Source organism: Micropterus dolomieu, linkage group LG16 (genome assembly GCF_021292245.1).
Source record: "Micropterus dolomieu isolate WLL.071019.BEF.003 ecotype Adirondacks linkage group LG16, ASM2129224v1, whole genome shotgun sequence".
In the NCBI taxonomy this organism is placed as follows: domain Eukaryota; kingdom Metazoa; phylum Chordata; class Actinopteri; order Centrarchiformes; family Centrarchidae; genus Micropterus; species Micropterus dolomieu.
Genome location: NC_060165.1, coordinates 11,219,448 through 11,244,212, shown reverse-complemented (window position 1 = coordinate 11,244,212; position 24,765 = coordinate 11,219,448). Strand labels below are relative to the sequence as shown.

Sequence of the window (24,765 nt, the reverse complement as noted above, 5' to 3'; positions counted from 1 at the left end):
TATGTCAGATTATTCCTTTCAACTTTTTTTTTTTTTTTTTACCCCAGAGTGAGCCGTTTTCAGTATATTGTGTTGAGTATCTTTGGCCAAGACATTGAAGTATTATGCTATTACAGCGAAATGGCCCTGAATAAAAGCAGTCACTAGATCTCTTCAGTATAATGTTGAGGTTATAATAAGAGATGGGAAAGGACTTCAAATATAATGCACGCTCAGTATATAACAAGAGTCAACTAATCTCAGCAACAAAATATGACGTGAAGGCTGCTGACACAAACCCAACAGTCTTGCTGCCCCTCAGTTTGCAAACCCTGCAGCAACGTGCTAAGTTGGTCACTCCACAGCCTTCAGTCACACTGAGAGACACTGAGGCCATGACAGCCTGACTAGACAGATGAGATAGGAGGCAAAGGGAGCCAGGAAGAGAATTAGAAGGAGGAATGGAAACACAGTCATCTGCTTTCACATCAGATCACAGTGACAGAGATATTTCTAAGACAATAGAATGACTCGGCCCGCTTTCGGCTAGACTGGACTAGATGCTCTCTCATCTGTTACTCAGTACACAGACAGATCACTATTTGTGCATGAATATACTGAGGCCACACTGATAGTAGAACCTGCAGTCTGTCGTGAAATTCAATTTAACATCAGTTATAGTTTCTTTGCAGACTGAGATTCAACTCCTTTGAGGAGACATCCAGCACATGCATCCTAACACACTAACCAGATCGCACTGAACCACAGTGTCTCCAGTCTCTGAGCCATGAGAGTACCCACAAACACACAGGGAAGAACTGCAGCCTAAATGTAAAGCCACCATAACTGCCGCTCCAGCTTCACACTTTTGTTATTCCACTCTGGGGGAAAGTGCATCTAAAGTTCCCCTAAAACTGTGACAAGACTAAACTGAAATAATACCTGCTAACTCCACCAAATACACACAAACAATGCAGACCACACACACAAACCATTGCTATTGACACTGAACAAATGCCTTTGTGCAACCGACAACTCAGGTGAGAACTTATATTATATATTAATAATATTGCAATTTCTGATTTTTAGTGTAGGTATAAGCTCTCCATGCTGCCAACCCTTGAGGTAAATATCTGGCTTCTTGGCTGCTAAACGCTCCAATTTCTTTACCAGGCAGTCACTAACTTTGATTATTGTTTGGTATTGAGCTGGTTGCATGCAGTGCATCCTGTTTGTGCATGTGCGTGTGTGTGTGTGTGTCTTTCAGACCTGTCTGTAAATACTAACATAATAATAACAGAGTGAAAACCCCTTGCGGGATTAATAAAGTATTTCTTCTTCTATATTTAATATGGCTGTTTTTAATAGCATGGGCACAGAATAAAATAATATGTCTTTTAGTCATTAATTTACTGATGTTCCCATTAAGCCCATTAGTTTGTGTTTCAATGGGGATTGTCTCCATTTTGACCTTTGAACCATTTTCCTCCTTTATTTTGACCTCTGACTGGACCAGAAATCTTGGCCAATTTCAAACGCCAACAGCACACAGAGATATAGACAAAATATTGAAAGATGAACCATTGAACAGAAATTTCCACTATAGTTTTGTTCCACTTTAGGTTTTTGGCTACATCCCAAATTGGCTGGTCACTCCTATTTCAAATGCCATTTAAAGGCCAGGGGAAAGGATTGGAGACAAAATTAAAACAGCTTTTGAGAGCTGAGAGATTAAAGCTCTGAATAGAAATGTTTGCTTTGTATATATATCAACAAATCATGGCTTATGTGAAGGGTACATTGAGCCCATTCCAGACATTTGACATATTTTGACAAATAAACAAAAAAATTATTAAATTAAAGTAATTATAAATAGACTTTCATACTAACTATATTCTCACTTAAATTTGGACAGTATTTATTAAAAATGTCTGAAAAGCGGATTTGGTGGGCTTGGTAGGGACGTTTACCCTATTGCTTCTTCTTATAAATTAAGACACAGAATGGAGTTTGGAGTTGAATGCAAAAAGTCATTTGCAGTGAGGAATACAAAATGTAAATCAATGCCAGTGGGTACCAGAAAGAGATGCATTCTACACCAGGAGAGACACAAACATGTTAACACACCAGTCATGTGTGCAAAACTCCAACCTGCTTTCCAACGTTGTTGTCTCTGTCAGTTTAATAACTTTATTGGCAGACTGCTCTCCTTCCTCTTATCTCGCTTGACAAAGCCCCATCAAGTGACCAGTCAAGCAAAGCAAACAGCGCTCATTGTAAGGTGAGAAAATGTCCTGACTTCTTTGCGGCAAAGCCTTTACTTGAATTTTTGATCAAAAAGGAAAACAGGGAGTAGTATTGCCTCACTAATCTGTTTTGATAGATAGGCTGCTATTCATGCAGGTTTCATATCTTTTTACCCAGTTAAGTATTATTTACTATAGCACATTTGTGCCGCAGACAAAAGGTGGATAATGTAACCATTTTCTTACCTTGGAAGGTAAGGAGAGACATTATATGAGGGATAGGAACAAAGCATTAAGCTAAAGTGAATCTATGCAGGGTGTTATACACTTTTCTGTTTCTTCTGTCAAACAAATTCTTGACACCGGGAAAAGCAGTGCTCAGGTGTTGAGTTTATGGTAAAAAAGACAATAACCTTTAGTGAGAATGAGGTAATGGGATACTTGCATTAATGGTACAGTTTAATTTCCACAGAAATGTTTACACAGCATGCACAAATATGTCCTCGGATCTGTTTGAATACTGACACTGTGTGCTTAATATTTTTCAACAACACAAAAATTACACACACCCATACCTGAAAGACCAGTATACTCTTGTACTTTTAGCCAGTACAACAGTTTAACTGTTGCTCAAGAGCACTTCAGCCAGATTGTCAGGGTTGGAACCAGCAGCTCAGTCAGTCACAAGTTTCAACTGCTTAATTACACAGAGCCTCATGATGTAACTGCTGACTTCATCGGAAGCTGTCCGCTACATTGGAAGTTGTTGTAAGAGGAGCTTTTGCTACACTAACACCACTTGTTTGCAGTGAAAGAACAGAACTGGCGGCCTCTTTGTCTCCAATAGCCCCCAAACCGGATCCTACACAACCACCTAATCAGAACAAACTATCAGCCTGTTTCTGCTCGCGCACACACACACACACACACACACACACAGTTTTTCAGCTCCATCTGCAGAATCCCCCAGCGCCTGCTTTTCTCTGTGGCTTTGTGAAGTGCTGATGGTCAGCATGCGCCAGGCCATACCCCCCACCACCAACCCACTGTGCCCTACCCACCATCCACACCGCAACAACCACCCCATGGGGGCTATTGTCCTTCATGTTGTTTACCACTGGGATAATGCTGAAATGGCAGGGGGTGTTCTAGGGCACAAGGTGACACCTCCGGCAGTAAAATATGTGGCCACAGTTCAACTAGGTATAATTCTTTACTGCATCAGAAAGTGTGCAGTATTGATAAAAAAAAAAAGAAAATGTACACATACATGGTGGGAATGTTTGATTTTGAAACTCATGCAAAATTGTTGTACAAATAATTTACTAACCATTTTTTTTCTTCTCAGATTTTATAAGAAGTGCACAGCAGGATTTATACTTACCTGTCATTGATGTATATGAAGGCTCCCAAAAGTAATTTGGTGGCATTATAAACCGCCATAAGCATTCAATTTGATTAAGTTTTTTATTTGAGAAGAAAAGCAGCCATTACATATACATGATATACTAGTTGCTGAGATGAATGGCAGTTGGTTCTAGCTTAAAATGACTCCACTTTGCATAGTTTCAGCACATAACATGGAGTGTGATGTATGTGGTAGCTGGCAGGAGCATCAGCTGTCACAAACACAAAGGTGACCTAAACTATGAAGATATGCTGAGGTCTTCTTGTGTTCTTCTTACTCCAAAACAGGGATGAACGCTGGTTGGATACTGTTTGGCTCTGGTGACCAGGCTAGGGATTCTAACTAATTTAACGATTCTGACGTTTAAACATCATTTATCTGACATTCAAAGCTGGAGAGAATGAGCATACTTATTTAAGTGAAGGTAAAGTGAAAGTGAAACTTGTGAAAGTGAAGATCTGCTAAACCCCTCCTCCCATTACCAACTTAAAATGTAACCCTGCTGCAGTGAATTCCCATGCATCTCCCAGCTTGACAAGAATAGACTAGAATTTCCTTTTTCCTATTCAGGGAATGTGAGCAGCCCTGCCCTTCCCTGAACTGAATTTTAACAGTTCTCTCCAGGCACATTCAGGTAACAGACTGATCCTCGCTCAAAAGGTGAAAAAAAACACCTCAGGTGTCACACCCGCCGTCTGGACTGTTAACACGCACTCCTGTGTTCATCTTGTGGAAAAACCTGTTCTGAGAAAATGATTAAAAGCTCATTTGACATTAAACAAATAAGGATTATGTATGTATTTAAATTACAGGCGATGGACATTCAATGTAAATTCAAATGACTGTAAATTGTGGTTTTGTTAAACTGAGAGTACAGGATGAAACAAACCACTGGACTCATCCATGTGTAACTCATCAAAAGCCATTACTGATAGCTGCCTTTAAAGTTTGCTTCGTCTGACATCCAATAATAGTGCTGGGATATTTGGACAATTGCACACATTTTGCTAGGCGTGTGGACCGGTCTGTTGGCTGCCGGGGACTTGGTTGGGTGTGTGCCCATGTGCACATGAGTGTGTACGCATGCTTGTATGTGTTTGTGAGTGAATGTCTCGCCTGTCTAAGGTCATCTCATCAAAAGCCATGGGCTCAGTCAGAGCAGAGGGCTATGCTGGCTAAATGTGTGTGTCTCTGGTCTCTGTGTACACGCATTTGTATTTCAAATTTGAAATTAAAATGACTAAAAATGAAGGAAGTGGAGACAGGGCGATACAATGAGGTATTCACAATACTTGATATTTAACAAATTAATTTGATAGCCAATAATTTTCTAGCTTATACAGGCGACACCACAGTGAAGGCGTAGGTATAACAGCGAATTTGTTGCATCAATGCATTATTTATAAATCATGTCAATTCAGCAGCATCAACCTGCTATAGAAAATAGAGCGAATCGCTCACGTGTTTCCCAGTTTTTGGTAACTCCCAAATTAAATTATACATAACCTGCAGCATTCTCATTTTAAACAGCATCTACATGGAAGCCTGCTAAAGAAGAGTATTGCTGTATGTGCTGTACCCAGGTGTGTATTTGAAAAGAATGCCTGCACGCCCATTTGATAAAACTACCTAAAATCAATTCTCACCAGTGGCCACATAAATCCAGCCGGGCTTGTAAACGAGCCAAGTCTCATTGGTATTCCTGGGTGCTATTGCTAGGTATTGATGAGCACATACATGCACGTGGCCTTGGTACGTGACTCTGGGCTTTACTATGACATGAGTTACTGTGTGTGCCTCTGTGGATTTGTATGAGACTGTTTGTGTGTCCTTCAGGACATGACTGTTTTACCTTTGATTGAGGTTCCTTCATACCTTTTCCATTTAACTAGGCCTGATCAATCTGTGAAGAACTTGATTGTAGCTTCATCGCACCCTTCAAATGTGTTTGGACTGATGATGTTGCTATTCATACAGCTGGTTGTTGGGCTGGGCTAAAAGATTTAAGTTTTTTTGTCATGGAGTATCAAAATCGATAACATTTTGTTGTCTGGGCAGCATGAAAGTACATAGATATATGTTTAGACTGCTTTGTTTCCCTCAGTCTACCAACTAACTTCAATCATTTCGTCACCTAAACCATCAACTTGCCTCTTAGACCCCATCCCGACTAGGCTGCTAAAAGAAGTTTTACCCTTAGTCAGCACTTCTATACTAGATATGATCAATCTATCTTTATCAACAGGCTATGTACCACAGTACTTTAAATTAGCTGTAATTAAACCTCTTCTGAAAAAGCCCAACCTTGATCCAGATGTTTTAGCCAACTATAGACCTATATCTAACCTTCCATTTCTCTCTAAGATCCTTGAGAAAGCAGTTGCCAAACAGCTGTGTGACTTTCTATATAGCAATAGTGTATTTGAGGATTTTCAGTCAGGATTTAGAGTTCATCATAGCACAGAGACAGCACTGGTCAAAATTAATAAAGACCTCCTAATTGCATCAGACAAAGGACTTGTCTCTGTACTGGTTTTATTAGATCTTAGTGCTGCTTTTGATACCATTGACCATCAGATCCTATTACAGAAACGGAACCTTTCATTGGCATTAAAGGAACCGCTCTAAGCTGGTTTAAGTCCTATTTATCAGATCGATTTCAGTTTGTACATGTTAACGATGAGTCCTCCATGCACGCCAAAGTTAGTCACGGAGTACCTCAAGGATCTGTCCTCGGACCAATCCTCTTCACTTAATGCTTCCCATAGGCAATATTATCAGGAAATATTCCATAAACTTTCATTGTTATGCAGATGATACTCAGTTATATCTATTGATCAAGCCAGATGAAACTCATCAGTTAGCTAAACTTCAAATGTGCCTTCAGGATGTTAAAACCTGGAGACCTGTAATTTTCTAATGCTAAACTCAGATAAAACTGAAGTTTTTGTTCTGGGGCCTAAGCACCTCCGTGACGCATTATCTAAAGATATAGTTTCCCTTGATGGCATCGCCCTGGCCTCCAGCACCACTGTGAGGAATCTTGGAGTTATCTTTGATCAGGACATGTCGTTTAAGTCGCACATTAAGCAAATTTCAAGGACCGCCTTTTTTCACCTATATAATATTGCACAAATCAGGAACATCCTGTCTAAAAATGATGCAGAAAAACTAGTCCACGCATTTGTTTCTTCTAGGCCAGATTACTGCAGTTCCTTATTATCAGGCTGCTTGAAAAAGTCCATTAAGACTCTTCAGCTGATCCAGAATGCTGCAGCACGTGTTCTGACAGGAACCAGGAAAAGAGACCACATTTCTACTGTCTTAGCTTCTCTGCATTGGCTTCCTGTAAAATCCAGAATAGAATTTAAAATCATTCTTCTCACCTACAAAGCTCTTAATGTTCAGGCACCATCTTATCTTAAAGAGCTCATAGTACCTTACTATCCCACCAGAGCACTGCGCTCCCAGAATGCAGGGTTACTTGTGGTTCCTAGAGTCTCCAAAAGTAGAATAGCAGCCAGAGCGTTCAGCTATCAAGCTCCACTCCTGTGGAACCAGGTTCCAATTTGGGTTCAGGAGGCAGACACCATCTCCACATTTAAGAGTAGGCTTAAGACTTTCCTCTTTGATAAAGCTTATAGTTAGTGCTGGCTCAGGTGAGTCCTGAACCATCCCTTAGTTATGCTGCTATAGGCTTAGACTGCTGGGGGATTTCCCATGATGCACTGAGCTCCTCTCTCCTCTTCTTTCTCTCACCCTGTATGCAATCTCAGCCCATTAATGCATGTTACTAACTTGACTTCTTCTCTTTCCCATAGTCTTGTGCTTTCTTGTCCCTCTCCTCTTTCCTCCTATCACTTCCTGCAGGTGTTTCTGGCTCTGGTGCTGTGGAGTCTGGATCTGTGGTTGCGAGTCACCTGCTGCCCCCGTGTTCCTGCTCGACACCCTATGCTACAATTATAGTTACTAGTCCTATTGTTATTATTGTTATTATAATCATTAACATTATGATTATTAGAATTAACACTACTATAAATATCTGTACCATTTTCCATTCAGTCTATAGCAACATTATCTTTACTGTCTTTACCTCTGTGTGTATATTGTGTAGGCTGCCTCCCTCCCCCCCTCTCTCTCCTTCCCTCCCTCTCTTTCTCTCTGTTCCTCTCTTACCCTCTCTCTCTCTCTCCTCCACCCCCAACCGGTCGAGGCAGATGGCCGCCCACCCTGAGCCATGGTTCTGTTCGAGGTTTCTGCCTCTTAAAAGGAAGTTTTTCCTTGCCTCTGTTGCCTAGTGCTTGCTCTTGGTGGGAACTGTTGTTATTGTTGTTGTACGTTGGTTTTCTATAAATATCATCACAGAGTATGGTCTAGACCTGCTCTTTTATGAAAAGCGCTCTGAGATAACTGTTGTGATTTGGTGCTGTATAAATAAAATTTAATTGAATTGAAAAGCAAACTTGATGCCAGTCTGGCCAGTAGTTGTTGGTAGTGATGAAAGGCTAATGGAGCAAATATAAGGATATAATGATAACAGAGATGGTTGGGGGGGTGGAGGATCAGGCTGAAATGTTGAAAGGAAAGAAAAGGGCATGATGGGAAGGGAGCAGGAGGTGAGGGGTTTGGTACTGATTGACGGTTTTATAGCAGCGCAACAAGCTGGCATGCCCCTTTTTTTCTCCTCCACCCATCTGTTCATCAGGATTACTCATAGAGATGTGTGGAGGAAGTGAGGGTAAGCTGTGGGAGGGCAAAGACTGGAAGAGGAGAGGAGAGGAGAGGAGAGGAGAGGAGAGGAGATTCATCATCACAACCTACAATAACTGAACTCAAACCACTTTTCCATGACACCTTTTAAGTAAAATAAACTGCTGTGATAATGACTCACAATTATGGATCAGTGCAATATAGCAGAGGGCTCTCAAGGGGCTATTCAGGTAACAATGATAGTAATGTGAGGTGGAAACATTTTAGCACGTTGTTATGTAATACTGTACTGCAGCGCTTCTTTACTTACTAAGTCATGGCTCCCTAGTGGCAAATACGTATTATAGGTTTTCCACAAGGCAGATACAGTATGCTGTGTACTACTGACCTGTCATCTGTGTTCATTAAATGGAGAGTTTTCTTGTAAATGTCAATGCTATGTATTTGTATAGCGACCTTTCTAGTCTACCGAACACTCAAAGCGCTACATGGCATTCACCCGTTCATACACTGAGCCTGAATGCTCAAACAGAACTATAATTCACACACATTCATACACCAATGGAACAGCCATTCAGGGGTTGAGTGTCTTGGCCAAAGACACTACCACATGGAGCCTGGAGGAGCTAGGGATTGAACTGCCGATCTTCCAATTAGTGGGCAACCCGCTCTATCTCCTGAGCCACAGCCGTAAACAAATGTTTACAAAAGTTATGTTTACATTCAGTGATATTCACAAAAGCCTTTAGGTCACAAGCGCATTTCCTTCCTTACTAAACATCTGCAAAGCAGTTGTTTTTTGTTTTTTTTTAAGTATTGTATATCCAGCATACACCCACGTTTAGCCTGCAGTCTTCTTCTTCCCTGTCTTTGTGCATTGCATCATATCTTGGCCTGCGCGAGATAGAAAAACAGCTCCATAGCGCTACTAGATGACCAAGACTCCACAGGAAACATTTAATACAAGCCATGTTGTTTATACTACTGCTGCTCAGTATTTAGGTGAAAATATAAATTGTACTAAAGTGAGTTAAGAGCAGTTGAAACCTCCATGTGTATATGCAATTTGTTGTATCTCAAAATACTGTCTATTCATCGTTGTTTTCTTGGTCTAAATCTGTTCTTATAATATTTGTGAGCGCATAAGCAATCAACATTTTTGGACTACTGGAGAATTAGAGTTTGTGTTTCTAGATTTTTTAAAATATTCCTGCCTTGCTCACCTGAGTACTCATCTTCTCTCTGTTTTGTGTGCAGTTTGTACGTGCACAGCAGTTTGTTCAACAGCACGTGAGCAGGAGGTGATGCCAGGACATGTGGCTCCAAACACATGCTGGGTATTCATATTGTCCTCTCAGCTTTCAGGGAGTGGACATGGTTGTGTTTTTTACTGTATGCTTAAGGCTTTTTGCATGTTTATATTTCATTATACTCCAAATGATGCTTGGCTTTTGGCAGCATGTTGGCTGAATTAGGGACTGATCCTAAACTCTTCCACTAACAGAACAGTCTTTAAATCCATGAGCCCAACCTGACACCATGCTCCCGCTTCCACCTCGAACAGTAAATATCTTCAAATCTATCACTAATATTCTCACTTCCCCTATGATTTCATTTCTGCATCCGTTTAATTGTGATTTTTTTTTTTTTTTTTTTCATCTTCCACATAGCGACAAAAAACTAAACAACACAATCCTGGCATCAAGCAACTGTACTTTGCTGGGCTAGTACTTGGTCAGTGTACAAACTGCAGATACCAAGAGGGCTCAGCCAAGACTGCAACGAGTATAAATCAGTCACTGTCAACTGTCAGACACGCCTCAAAACTCAGCACTTTTTCACCATGCTAAATGACCTTTCTTATTTGAAATACAGCCATGGTTTGAAAACTGATATGACTTTCAAATGCATTCCCAAAGATTTTTGCACTGGAGAGCCGCCATTGACAGTTTCATAATATCATGTATGGCCATTTAGTGCATAAATGAATACAAGCAACAGTGCATATAATACAGTTATCCTCTCAGCCTATATCATTTGTATACACAAAATGCACAAGGGGAAGCTGACTGACACATCCAGTGACATCAGTGTGTACACCGCATGTAGGAGCAAAGAATAATCAGCTGCAGTGGTATTATGAGCGAGTGAAAGCAAATTCTAAAGACAGTTATTGTTGTTATTGAATCTGATTGGTGACCTGTTTGTATACCAAAAGTTACCAGCAGCTAAATAATGGATATAATAGTAAGCAGAGGAAGTCTATTCATTTGCAATATTTGACTTACCTGAGCGAATTTAATCTCAGCTACTGTGTATCTTCAGGAAGTGGGTCAAACCTGCAACAATGAGAAGAAGGACATCACCCATTAATGGGGCTGTTTTTCAGCCAAAATCTGTCCCAAAATCCCTTCCCATTGGACTAACCAGTTCTAATACTGTGTACATTCTTGCCACCAGACTATATAATGTTATACTGCATATGAATATCAGTATCATAAAGACTGTGCTACAACGACTGCTACGACTTAATCTCTTGTGATATTATGAAGCACTGATGTTTTTATTACAACTCATTTGGCAAGGAAATCATAGTCCTGCACAGCTTATAATCATGCAAACTCAGATCACTGTGTCCTCCTATTACTAGCATCAGATAAGCTGGAAGGATATGAATGAGCAGTTAAATAAGACACTCAATGTTTTAAAAAAAAATTGGTATTCACTAAAAATGACCGTAGGTACGAAGGTGCATCATTTAAAACTTAGTAGAGAAAGTAAGAGCTTGGTTAACAACAACTCTTCTAATGAACACAACCAATTGCAGTTTACAAAATATGATTGAGACATAGGGACATATTCGGTTCTCACAGCTAACAGACTTTAATTAATTCATCAGTACAGGCCAGTGTCACATACGCAGCGCAACATGAATACATGGGCACATCCTCCAAGCTCTCCAAGGGATACCCAGTGAATTACTGTGTCTTGTGAAAACAAGGCCTTCAATCAATAACCAAAATGTCTTCAGTCATTTTTATTACTTTTACCTCCAGCAGGGGACACGCATAAGTGAAACACACACACCCAGTGCCCCCCACCTCCCGCAAACAGGCTTTCCTTCGTGACCGCGAATGTATTATCATAATCTCCAGAGAGATTCTCCATTCATCTCACATTAGCAAAACAAATGTGACAGATAAGGAATGACGGCCATTAAAACTGTAGCTCAGAGGAGAAAGATGGTAGATTATGTGAGTATCCATTAATAAGCCAAGGTCGAGCTGTTTGAACTCATTGGATAATGGAAAAGATAAGGAAGGATGTTTGAACTCCCTGCAATGACATGGGTGGGTAGCTGCGGTCACAGATTGAGAGATTGGAGGAACGCCAGCGACCCAACCCAACCCCAAGCCGTGACCTGTTACCAGGGAAACAGAAAGATGTAGAGAGAGAGATGCAAACAGAAAAAGCAGGGGCAAATTTTTTCTTAATGTCTATCATCAGCACATTAGAATAAACCTGGATAGGTTTACCTAAAAGTGTATTTATTGACTGTTTGAATTAATTAAACTACCTGACTGAACTGAACTGATCTGATCTGAACTGAGCTGTATTGATCTTATCTCAGCTGAACTGAGACCAGAGAGGGCATACACAGAGGAGGGGAAAGAGGGGAGGAAAAAAGAGAGGGAGATGTTAATGAAGAGAGACAGGAACGCACCGAGACATCAGAAAACCCCCGGCAGGAGAGGCAGAGCAAGAATGATAGGAGAAAGAGTGTTGAGAGAGAGAGAGAGAGGGGGCACATGAAAAAATGAAGAGCGAGTGGAAATCTGAAACATGCATTATTAACGGCTAAATCTAAAAGCACTTCATCAGAGTGTAAGAGAGGAGGGTGAAAAGAGATACAGAGACAGAGTAGAAAAAAAGAGAAGAGTGGAGGTGGCAAGACAGAAAAGCTAGCAGACCTAACCCCAAGCTGCAGCACATTACCATGTAGACGAAAGGAGGGAGACAGACCCTGGATATGAAATGTCAACAAAGATATTTCCTTTTAAAGGCATAGTTTGACATTTTGAAAAAATATGCTTATTCAGCTACTTACCAAGAGTTAGATGATAAGATCAATACAAGCTACAGGAAGGAGATGTTTAGCTTACCTTTGAATAAAAACTGGAAATAGGCAAACAGCTAGCCTAACTCGATCCAAAGCTAACAAAATCCCCCTACCAGCACATCTAAAGCTCACAAATGACCACATTATATCTTGTTTGTTTATCTGTACAAAAACCGAAGGGTGAAAAGGACAATTTGCTGTTTTATGGAGGGGCTATGTGCTGCATTATTTCTGAGCTAAGAGCAGTGACCTCAAAAAGTCTGCGTTGGTTGCCTAGCAAGCTAATGGTGAAGAAAAGACTCCAAGAAGTCAAATGTAAAACCATAAATTGTTGTCTTTACACAGTTTTGTGAAGTGTTAAATGGTGAGCCTTAAATGGGCCGTTAGGCAGATTTTGTTTCATTTTGGCAGAGCCGAGCTAGCCGTTTCCCATTTCCTCCCTTTATGCTAAACTAAGCTAACTGCCTGGTTAGTAGCTTTCATTTAATGGACAGACGTGAGAGTGGGATCAGTCTTCTGAGCGAACTCTCGGGAAGAAAGCAAATCAGTTTATTTGTCAAAATGTCAAACTTGTTCAAATTTCTTTAAAAAAAAAATTAATTCTACAGACAATATATTTACTTCAACTGTGTCACTGAAATAATCTGGCCTAGTACGTAACCTATGGTTGAAAACCAGGATATGTTGTCAAAAGACGTCTGGAACTCGACCCTTTCATATATGAGTTTCACATACAGTATATGCTTGTTAATTAATTTTGATTATTATTAGAATATTAGAATATTATTAGAATACAAACACGGTGTGAAACATACTATTAATTCTAGCACACTCCATTACTACTACAGTACTTTTAAAGTACTCCACAGTATATTGTATAATGATGAGTTAATGTTTTGAATGTGTGATGAAGCAAAAATAGATCAGATTCGTTCACATCTTCAGTAACTGACTAAATTATCTCTATGACAACAGTGGGAATGTGAAATATAAGCTCTGTGAATATTAAACATTCCCTGGAGAGGCCAGTGTTTTTCTCAGTGTCCTGACCAACTACAGTAAGATCACTATGTCTGATTACTAAAGCCATATGTCCCAAAGCCATGTGCCACTCTGATTTACTATCCAACTTGTGTTTCAATTAGCTGACTGACTGGATTTTATGGATCCACTGGGAACCTGTACACGGCAATTCTGAATGTTTTTTGGTGATAGAATAACTGACTCCAGGCAGGAATTGAAATGAGGATGCACGTGCACGCCCAAAAAACCCACTTAACACCCCTTTATACAGTCTATGGTACATAGACACATCCTGATAAACCCATACACACAAGCAGACATTATTTTGAATGTGGGTTGAAAATACTAATTCCAAGTTCCTTCATATCCATTAAAAATAGAAATATATGTTTCAAATTCACAATAAAGTATTTATACCTCAATATAACAATAAACTTTATTGATATAGCACTTTTCAAAAAGTGCCTAAAATGGTTGAACCAGGTGTAAAACATATTACAATATCCCATACAAAGTAGCACAGTACATAGCCTACAGTATCTAGTTTTGGTATGAAAGTAAAGAGTGTGATTGTATTGGCATCCTACTGTACCATTTGAACCATTCGGCTTGTGATCACATTAATGGCTTGGCAGGCTTCATGATTACTGTTACACAATTATGAAGCTTGTTAAAAGTACTTTTTGTAAACATGGGCAATCAATGTGGAAAATAAGCATTTATGTTTGTTGTCTTTTTAATCTCTAATACTGTAGCCATGTTTTCCATTTGTTAATTGTACAATTGGAGCCTTCCAACTCTACAAAATAATTGCAAGGGTAAGCTGCCATTCAAATGGATCCGTCCTCAACAGTGAGCAAGATAATCTGTATTTCTGTCTGGTGCCCAGGCTACCATGAATGAAATCTGACTTTCTCACACATGTGATTTCCAGACACCAGTTGCCCTGGAGCTGGAGCTGGCCAGAGCAAACAACAGGAAACACAAAAGCAACACTTGTACACAATGTTTCTTTAAATAAATATAGGGTGTCAGCAGCACATCAACAGAGGAAAGAGGTTGAAGAATGTGCAACTGCCTTTCAGTGAAAAAGGTTGTGCTATGTAGAAAAAGATAAATCCTCTTCTCTTTTAAACACGGCGCAGAGACACAGGGTTTGCAATGTCAAATTGAGAAGCAATGCAATGACTTGGTAGTTGGCTATGGAAGCAGTAGAATCTGGAGGATGAAGATTGTCTGTTCATCAAGAATCAGAGATACCATCTGCATGTGATGAGATTTTGATGTAGGCCTTGGGGGTTATTTATTACCCACGGTGTGTGCTTGTGTGTGTGTGTGTGTGTGTGTGTGTGTCTGTGTGTATGTTTGTGTGTGTTCTATGCCAGTGCACATATGTCTATATGTACCTATAGTCACAGAAAATGATAAACGATTTAATACATAATAATGCACCGTGTCATTGTGCCGTATAGATACAATGTTCCACACTTCCATTTACAAAATGCCCTGGCACGTAGGCATTAAAATTGTTTTTGCATTCTCAACACAAATCCATCAAAACTGTGAATTAGCCAAAGCAGATCAATAAGACCAGTCAGCGATTTTCACTACCTAAGATTTCACCTTGATAATTTCTGGCTGACTGAAAAATACGTACTACCCAAGGAGAGGAAACTTTTTGGGAGATTAGGAAATAAACTTGAAACTAGATCCATGCAGTTAAAATAGCAGTTTTAACCCTTTTTAGAAAACTGTGAAAACAGTTCAGGGTGCCTTTACAACTGCTTTTGAAGTCTCCACTGAAGAGTTCAAACCCACACATCCCTTGTGATGTAGATGTATATATATGTATATATGTGTGTGTGTGTGTGTGTGTATGTTGGACATGGAGACTTAAAGGGGGGGGTTGGTTGCCATGGCTATGTTTTTTTTAATTTCAGCAGTCTGTGAGCATCCTTCTGATGACAGACAACATACAGACACAGTTCAGTCCAACACAAAACGAGCAGTCAGGGAGAGCTGAGTTTAATCAAAGAGATTTACTGCCTCGTGAAAGTTTTTTCTCTTCCCTCCAGAGGTTAAAGGGACGATTCTCACATCCCCACTGTTCACACTCGACACCACACAATGCACACAATGAAGACATCAGGAATGTCACACATGCACACAGAGACGGTAAGAGCAAGAAAGATAAATCAAGATGAAGGAGCAGTAGGAAGTAGCATTCCTGTGCTGCTTATCCTCAGCTAAGCTCTCTGCAACTGAAGTGGAGCATATTGTAAAAGTGTCCAGGTATGAGAGTTCTCTGGGGATCAGATACAATAATCAGACTCATTTTTCAGCCCCAACAGAGGTGTGCATGTACGAGAGTGAGAGTGAAGCAGAGAGAGAAAAAATTTGAGAAAGACATGGGATGGACAGGAGAGTGGGAGGTCAGGAGCAACAGAAGAAGAAACAGACTGTAGAAAAAGATGACTTGTGAGCTGACTGAAAAAGACAAAATACTTCGCCATATGACGCACGGGTCCATTAAAACAGTCACAGTGGGAGAGAGGCCTGCCATAGGATTTGATTTCTATGTTAATGCAGGATTCTGGCAGGCTGTGGAGGGGGGTTCCTCCCAAGGCTAAGCTGGGGGGACCTCATTTAAGACAAACATGCACTCCTAACATGGATATAAGGTCGACCTATCTGACATTCAGTATGACTTTCTTCACAGTTACCATGCAATGAATCACTGTGTTTGGATTTACTATGGCGCCCCACAAGAGATAAAAGCTTCTGTGTTAAGCCTACTCTCAATTTAAAATTCATATATATAAAAAATAAACCAACATGAAGAATACTATACACATCTTACTGTAATTCTACATGTGTGTTTTGAGAAGTTTAAAGTTAAGATATGCCATATGTTCAGTTCTTCTCTTACAACAATACTCACATGGCCACATCTACTTAAAAAAGCCTTACTGCTGGTTGCTGTGTTCGTTCCTCTTCCATAGAGGCCATGAAGACATCCCTTTGTAACATAATTCCAATGGAAGTGAAGGGGGACAAAATCCCCGGTTTACTTTGTGTTTCTATCCCTCTGCTGAAACAAAGCAATGAAACACTTTCCTGGCAAATAAAAGTGGGGATTATGTATTAATAAGACTGAAACTTTGGAAGATTCCCACTTGAACTGACTAACTCAGACAGTGCAGAAGAATATGAAGCTTGAAGCAGCTCAGGGTTTAAAGGGTGTAAACAGTACACCTAATCCTAATTTCTCCATCATAATGAAACAGACATCTGTATTTAGCCTCTGTGGCATCAATATTAACACTTTGTTAATATTTGTAAACAGTTCTATTAGGGTGACCAGATGTCCCAAAAAATTACGAGCAGTTGTCCCGACTCCTGACCGGTTTGTCCCGAAAATTAGACTTAAAATGAATTTTGATTATAGCCTGATTAATCATTAAATACTGATCGTTGTGTAGCTCTCTTGCTCCGGCAGGGGTTGCAGGTTATCTGTAGACTACATTGTTAAAGCCACAAAGTAACACTTTGTTTTCTTGTGGTTAGTGGAAGTTATAGTCACGAGGACAGGGAAATTGTAGCTTCAGGCAGCCACGGCGGACTGATCTGACAGATGTGACAGACACTGCACTGATGAAATGAATAAAATAAAAATTAGGTAAAAGATCATGATTTAACCACTGACATATTCACAGTTGTTGTGTTTTTCCTAATGACAGACAGGTGACTTCATGAACAAAATAATATTATCGTTGTGTTTTGATTTTCAAGTGTGTTAATGTTTAATGTTCATTGACCGTCCCGAATTTCACCCATTCTCATCTGGACACCCTAGTTGTCATTGTAGTAATTTATCAATTACTTCACAGAGAATTATGTCACTATCTCTCACAAAAAGACCTAATGGTGGCCAGTATTGCCAAATAAACCAGATCCATGAAGATCTGAGAGGCTGTCACTCACATCACCATGGAGAGAGTCAAGCAGAATAACACCCAGAGTGCTTTGCCGAGCAGAGCTTGGCCATCAGTGACATGTCAGAAACACGTTGAGAAAAAATGTCAATGCAGCCAGCACCCTAGAGACCATCTCATCTGAAGGACCAACACAAAAAGGGAGGTGAGGGAAAGACAAAGATGGGGACAGATGTGGAGTAAAGCAATGAGAGTGAAAATGAGTGGAGGGCAATGACAAATGGAAAAGTGGAAATGAGAGTGTGAGGAACAAAGAGGCTGTTGACAAGGGAGGGCAAACAGTGGAGAGTATAGACCTAAAGGATGCCTGGGAGACGTCTAATATTGACCACATATCTTCCACCTAACGCAGAGAAAGGCAGGAGAGTAGGAACAGAGAATTGAGGCCTCCTAATATTAGTAACACCAGTGAAGCGGGATTTCTCTAGCTATGTGTATTTAGGGCTCCTCACAAAAACCATGTTCTTAGCTTAAAGCTGTGATGAGGACATGACAAGTGAACACAAAGGCTCCTCAGACACACCACAGCAGCTTACTGTCACAGACAGATATTACACTTGCTACATTCTGTTTGGCAGTGCAGCTGTAACCAAGTGAGATTACTGTAAATGGGATATCACTTTTTTTTTAACTGTTCAAAAAAGCTCCCACATGGAGAGTGATGCCAGATTGTAGCTCGATCATACTGTAAAAAAGACTACACACACTTCTCACTCCTCTGCTACAGCCTCAAACCACGCAAACAAAAGCAGCGCACAGCTGTGTAATTGGTATATCCTGCAGCAATCATGCGACAGAAGAGTCTTTGAAGGAAGATCAAAACTGAAAATGAGTGATGGCAGGAGATGACATTACTGAATTTGCTATTTTTGGAAAATATCAAGGAACAATGAGGCCTGGTGTTTCATCCATTTTCTTGCACACCTCTCTCAGGGTTTCTGGGTGTATGTAAATGTGGGTATGGATCATCCTGCTGACAGTACATCAAATTTCACGTCAGTACCAACTCAGGGTTTTGATGGAGCTTAGATGTATGCAAATGGTAGCATGCTGAGCATGATAAACATCTTATCAGCATGTTACCATGGTCACTGTGTGCATGTTAGCAAGCTTACATTAGCGTGTACCTCATAGTTGCACACTATGGAAAGATCATCCTCTTAGTGAAATATCAGTCATGCTGATTTGATGCAGAAGATTGGACATTAACCAAAACCATTATCTTTCCTTAAACGAAACCAAGTGTTTGAGTAGCCCCAACCACCCTGACCCCATTCCTATGACTTCTGTCCTTCTGAAGAATTGTAACACAAGAATGTCACACTTCCAGTATTGCAAAAAAAAAAAGCTGAACACAACTTCTGTTCCTCCAAAATGTCTTTGGCAAAGAAAATGAGTAGAATACAAATGTAGACAGGTTTGGAATGATTGTGATGATCAATCAATCAATGATGAGAATAATTGTTTTAAAAAACTTGCTCTACAATTCAGATGGCACAGTATGGACTGTTTCAGCACCATAAGGAAACGGCGACAACAGTGAAATGCTAATATGTAGTGTGTGATTATCTGTGTGTCTGTGCATATGCATGGCTAACACAAAGTGACTAATTACACTCCACTCAGCAGTTCCACTAGATTGAATGTGAAAGCTCTAAAACACACACTTAACTTCACTGGTGAGGCTTGACATTAGCAGTCCACTTCTGAAAAAGCAGACTAAACAGAGCGTTCTCTAAACAGCACCATTATGCATGTACTAGCCAGAGCTCTCGTGTTAGTTGAATGAATGTGCTTGTGTGCTTTGCTTTTCAATTTGATAAATGCTGCATTTGTTTATGGTGCTTGAGGTTGAATAAACACTCAATAGCCCAACAGACAATGCTCGATATGCTTTGTCTATTAATGTGGCTAAATTATTTTGCTAACAAAGGAAGCCTTAAAAAGCAACAGAAGCCATATGCAAATGTTCCTGAGGCCTTCCTGAATTAGGCTATGTGACAGCCATGATTCATGACCTCACCTGAGCGGCAAAAGTGAAATAGCTTGGTGGGAATTATTTGGGTGCAGTCATGGTTCAGTAATGCAGTGGCGATGATGCTTCCTTGCTTAGGTGTGCAGGATCACTGTAGCGTGAATTGGACACACGTGCATCGATATACTGATACTCATACACATAGATTCAACACACGCACATGCAAAAACTACTTTATCTGCCTTCCACCTTTGCCCTGATTTTCCTTAAACAAATTCACAAAGAAACAACATTGCCCTGCAGTCAAATCCAACGAGCAAAGCAAACCATAGCATCAGCCTGTCAGTCTGAAAAGCTCAAAACGGTCTACAAAATAATATTGCTATTAAACCTTTTGGATAAAAATATCTGCTCTTCTGCTAATTTGATACATTTGTGATACCATAGATGACAATCCACTGAGAATCCTGGAGTGTCCCAATAACCTCATTATTTGACACCAATCTTGGAAGTGAGAAGCACTGACTATATCTATCCTTAGACACCCTAACATGGCTTTTAGAGCTCAAATCAAAAAGTGCTGTTTCTTTTAAACCTGCCAATCTCTGACCATTCGTCAAATGACTATAATCAATACCTCTTCTGATCTTAGTAGTCCAAAACATCATATTCACCGTGTTTGAATTCTTGTTCTAAATTTTTTAAAAGTTATATCATAATCTCTAAAGTTATCATCAGTCTGCAACGTTCATCTTTAAATGAATTAAACCTCTAATGAAGTCTGCACCTTATAGTTACTTTAATTAATACTTCAGTGTCAACAATGAATCAAAAGAGAGGGTCACTGGTAGTGAGGAACCCACAGGGAGATATCACTCAACTCCGCATTTTCGCTGAGCTCTATGAAGTATTTCAGCATCTTTCAGCTCATTGTTTTGCTTTTACTGCTCACAACCTCACTCTTTTGGTTCAATTAGTAATTGCAGGTTTAACTATAACAATGGCTTGCCATTACCTTTTCACAGTAGAGACCATGTAGATTTTCTCAACTGGCCTATGTCCCTCTTGCTATACCAACATCTGCTAACACAAGGCTAACAGCCAACATGGATGATCACATGGATGATCAACAAGGACCACTCTTGTGCGAACAGAAGAGTACAGATACAGAACAATTTTTATCCTCTGTTTAGCCAAGCCCGGATCAGCAGGACAAGCGTGACTCAGCAGAATTTAAACCCAATAAAAAAATTAGTCACCAAGAGACCATTACCCCAGGTGTACAAACAGATCAGTCCTTGAACTGACTCCAAGTATTCCCTGTAGATCATAAAATTTCATTATACAATGATTTCCTGCCACACTTTCTCAAAAATACATCGCCTTTTAGGCCTCCATACTAGCCTAAATGACAGCAGCTCTGGTCTGTCAGTTTATCTTTTAAAACAGATGCAAATGCACAAATCTGAAACCTCATATATACATGTAAAGTCAGGCTCTGGATTGGACCTATCAAAGTGTTGCAGACCCAAGCAGTTTGCTATCATTCAATCGCTCGTCGCAGGCATCTGCTATTCACTGCTGCCCACGGGGCTCTACAGCCTTGTTGGCTAGTGGTGCTCGTGGTAGGCCAGAAAGCAAGGACCCTGCTGTTAAAGAGAGGCTGTAGCTATCTATATACAAAGGCTCCACTCAGCACACTGGTACTCTAAAAACAGATGCTGTCTGAGCTAATGAGTGTAGCTCGCAGCAAAGCGGCCCAGGGTTTACATTGGGACAGTCCACAATTCCCATCTGTACAAACGCATCCTCTGTTATGTTTACTAGCCTATTAAAGGTTATGCCTCATTTTATATCATTTATATTTACATTATGACCTCAATACAACTATAATTTAATTGTTCATTTAAGTCAAACTAAATCTTTATTGTCTCACTTGAGACCGAATCCCCCTTCTTTTGGCTAGCGGAGAATCCGACTAACAAAATGCCCATCTGACCTCTGGGATTTTGGATAAACAAGATAAACTGAGTTAACCCACTCGACTCCATCCAGTGTGTTAATGAGCTTGTGAAGGATCACACAGCTGTCTAAAAACAGGGGTCTCTGCTTTCAGCAACACTGATGCCCTCCGGGTCCCCAGCCCTAATCCCAGGATCAATATCCTGGTGTCAGTACAACCCTATGTGCTGACACATGGATTTGTAATTCCTGATATACACTATCTATCGGTGTGTTCATGTGAACGCTCTGGTCAATTCCAAATCACAAAAAATTGAAAGGAAACAAAATTTGACAACAGAGAAAAGAACAACAAGCAAATCCTAATCCTGATTTTGAGACCATATCCCTCTCCCATTTCTCTGACAGAACAAGGACAATACATCCCCAATCATCCCAAATTCGACCCTGCTACATGGAGGAGTGTGAGTGCAAGTGACAAGAGGGGCAAAGCACTCAATAATTCATCACTCAGTATAGTATGTTCTGGCCTGGCTTTGATACACCAAAGCAGCGGCAGTGCTTCTAAGCAAGAAGATAAGAGACATATTTTTGCATATATATGTGAGAGGATATCAATTATTCAAGCATGAATCACCTCTCAAAGAGGACCCAACAGTTAGCTCAAAGTTGTTCTTTTTATTTAGCCATTTTCCGGTGTTACATTAATGTCTGATGCCATCAAGAAAATATTCCATTATTTAGAGTAGGTGGCTTCGTAGTTGTAGCTGTTATCTGAATGAACCTCCTACATCCATTTTCAAAAACCGCAAAATTATGTAATATGGAAAACTGCATTATTAAAGAGGAATAATGGCTGAAAGCTGAAACTATTACCAACCAAAAGACACATGACAGCTTAACAAAAAGACCGCAACTAATCCCAGGATAAATAATCCTGATTATTTTCATCATCAAATTATCTGCCTATTATTTTCTCCATTAATTTGTAAATCATTTGATCTATAAAACATATGAAAGTGGAAAAAGCACAAAATGAATGCGTGTTTTGCCTGACCAACAATACCCAAAAATTTTAAATTCAATATTGTAGAAGTTTAGGACAACTGGTAAATGTTCATATTTGAGAAGCTGGAACCAGTAAAAGTTTTGAATTTTTGCATGAATTCAGTGTCCTGCTCCTAGTTGTTTCTCCATCAAATTATTTCAAGCAAAGAATTCATTGCTACATCTTTTATGACATTGTGTGAATGGTGGTCAACATTTATATCAGCTTCCTGGGCACAAAGATGTGTATTCTATATTATATTCTCTTTGATGTATAGTCAGTCAGGACCTCCCATGATCCGTCTTTGAGAAGAGGAGGATATAGATTGGGGTGCATCAAATCTGTGCCATAATTTAACACCATCAAAAGAAATCACAGGCATCATGAGTCAAGCAGCGATATTCGCAGGAAGATACATTTATAGACAGATGCATGGATTTATGAGACTTAAAGTTATTCAAAGAAGTCGCACATATGCAAGCGTAGACATTACCACAGAATTAACTGTATCAACTGTCTGACAGTTACGGGACACTCCCTGGACACCTGATAGCTTGTGTTACCTGATTATGTGAGTGTGCACACAGGGGAGACCACCGTGGGAAAAGTATGTGATACCCATTTTAGAAAAGAAGCTGCTCTTCCACTTATTAATGGGCCTTTTGTAGAGTGAATACCTTACAGGTAATATATCACATAGCTGTAATGGATGACTGGCTTCAATGAATATATAACAAAGTGAAGGAGTTTCCTGTGCTTTAGAAAGGACACACTGTTACACCGCTGGCACCAATAGCCCAGTTTTCTCTTCTTCTTCACTTCACCTATATTTGCCAAACAAAACGATGTCAGGATTTAAGAGGTATGTCATAGAGACAAACATGGACTGGCTCCAGTGGGTAGCGGCCGAGAGCTGCCTTGCATTTTGCTGGATAAAAGGTTAAATGGGCTTTGTGAGTCATGGATCAGAGCAGAGTGGAGGAGAGATGGAGTGGGTTGACGGTCAATACGAGCAGTGTTGAAGATGGTGGGAAAATGCTGGGAGGACACTGGGGGGGAAAAAAGCAGGGCAAACAGGCGTAGTGCAGAGCTGTGTGCAGCCCTCCTAGGCATGGAAGTCATTATAATTTAAAGAATGTGGATTTGATAACGTCATTTTTGTGGAACAAGTAGTTGTATAACTGGTGACCTGTCCAGGGTGTACCCCGCCTTTCGCCCTATGCCAGCTGGGATTGGCTCCAGCCCCCCTGTACGCAGGATAAGCGGTTGACGATGGATGGATGGATGGAAGTAGTTGTATATATGACTTGCAAACAAATAACATCATGTCACTTTTTGAAAGTTAATTTCTTCAAAGCTGCTCTAGTCAATATTTTTATATTAGCAATGGATCAATGTGATGATGTAATATGTGAAAGGAGTTGCTCATAAAGTTACGGACAAACCCAAAGAATATCGTTACCTGACTCAGTGGCTCTATGGAGAGTGTTAGCATATTTCAGCTCATTGTTTTGGTTTTAACGGCCTGCTTTGTTTTACTCACGCAGCTCTCACCAGCGTTTTTTTCAGTCAGTTGTTCGTAGTAATAAAGTACTGATAAACCCATGGTACGCTACGTGATCAGCATCAAACGTTAAACAAAACAGATTTAGCTGCTAACATGGAGCATTTAGCAGCTACAGTATAGAGCCACCTATTTCCCTCAGGAGTTGGAGGAAACCAAAACAGAGCTACAAGTACAAAGTCCATATCAAACTTACATTTGGAACATGACTCCAATTAAATGCTAATGCTATGTATCTGCTGGATGTATCAATAAGCCACTGTTTGCTAACTTGTTCGCCATATGAACTTAATAAGGGGTTAATATGTCAGTGTTGTGTTACAGCTCGTTGCCTGAGTTTAATGTGTCACACCTAGACAATTTCAATCCTTGTCATGCCCTTCAACGTGAAGGAAAAAAAGACATGCAGACATTAATCAGTAAAACACATGGCTGTCTCGCCAAAACTATAGCTTCTGGCTCCCAGCCAAGTAATTAAAATAGCTAATTATCTATGTACTAGTGCAAATAGGGGAAAAAAAAGGTTTAGTAGAATATCTTAATTTTAATTCAGCATTGCAAATTGTAAAATTAATTGAGATTTGGAAGCGCATTGGTGATAAACAGTTTATCTTTGATCAATTAACATGCAGAGTGTTGTATAAAAAGAGCAAAGTACATTATATGCAGTATATCTTGATGGGACAGGACCAAAGACACAGCTGTGTTTTTTGAGTTTGCTTGTTTTGAGCTGAT

General features: G+C 40.0%; 1 protein-coding gene across 7 annotated transcripts in view; it reads right to left on the bottom strand.

Annotated features, from left to right (window-relative positions):
- Nucleotides 1-24,765, bottom strand: part of nrcama (neuronal cell adhesion molecule a) — a 63,450-nt gene that overhangs the window by 25,940 nt on the left and 12,745 nt on the right. For 6 of the 7 annotated variants that reach the window (XM_046071913.1, XM_046071917.1, XM_046071916.1 and 3 more), the window contains exon 2: nucleotides 10,632-10,682. The gene's annotated coding sequence lies outside the window, so the exon portion shown is untranslated. Of the gene's footprint in view, nucleotides 1-10,631; nucleotides 10,683-12,506; nucleotides 12,789-24,765 lie in introns of those variants that run through there. The other variant, XM_046071914.1, reaches the window with a different exon arrangement.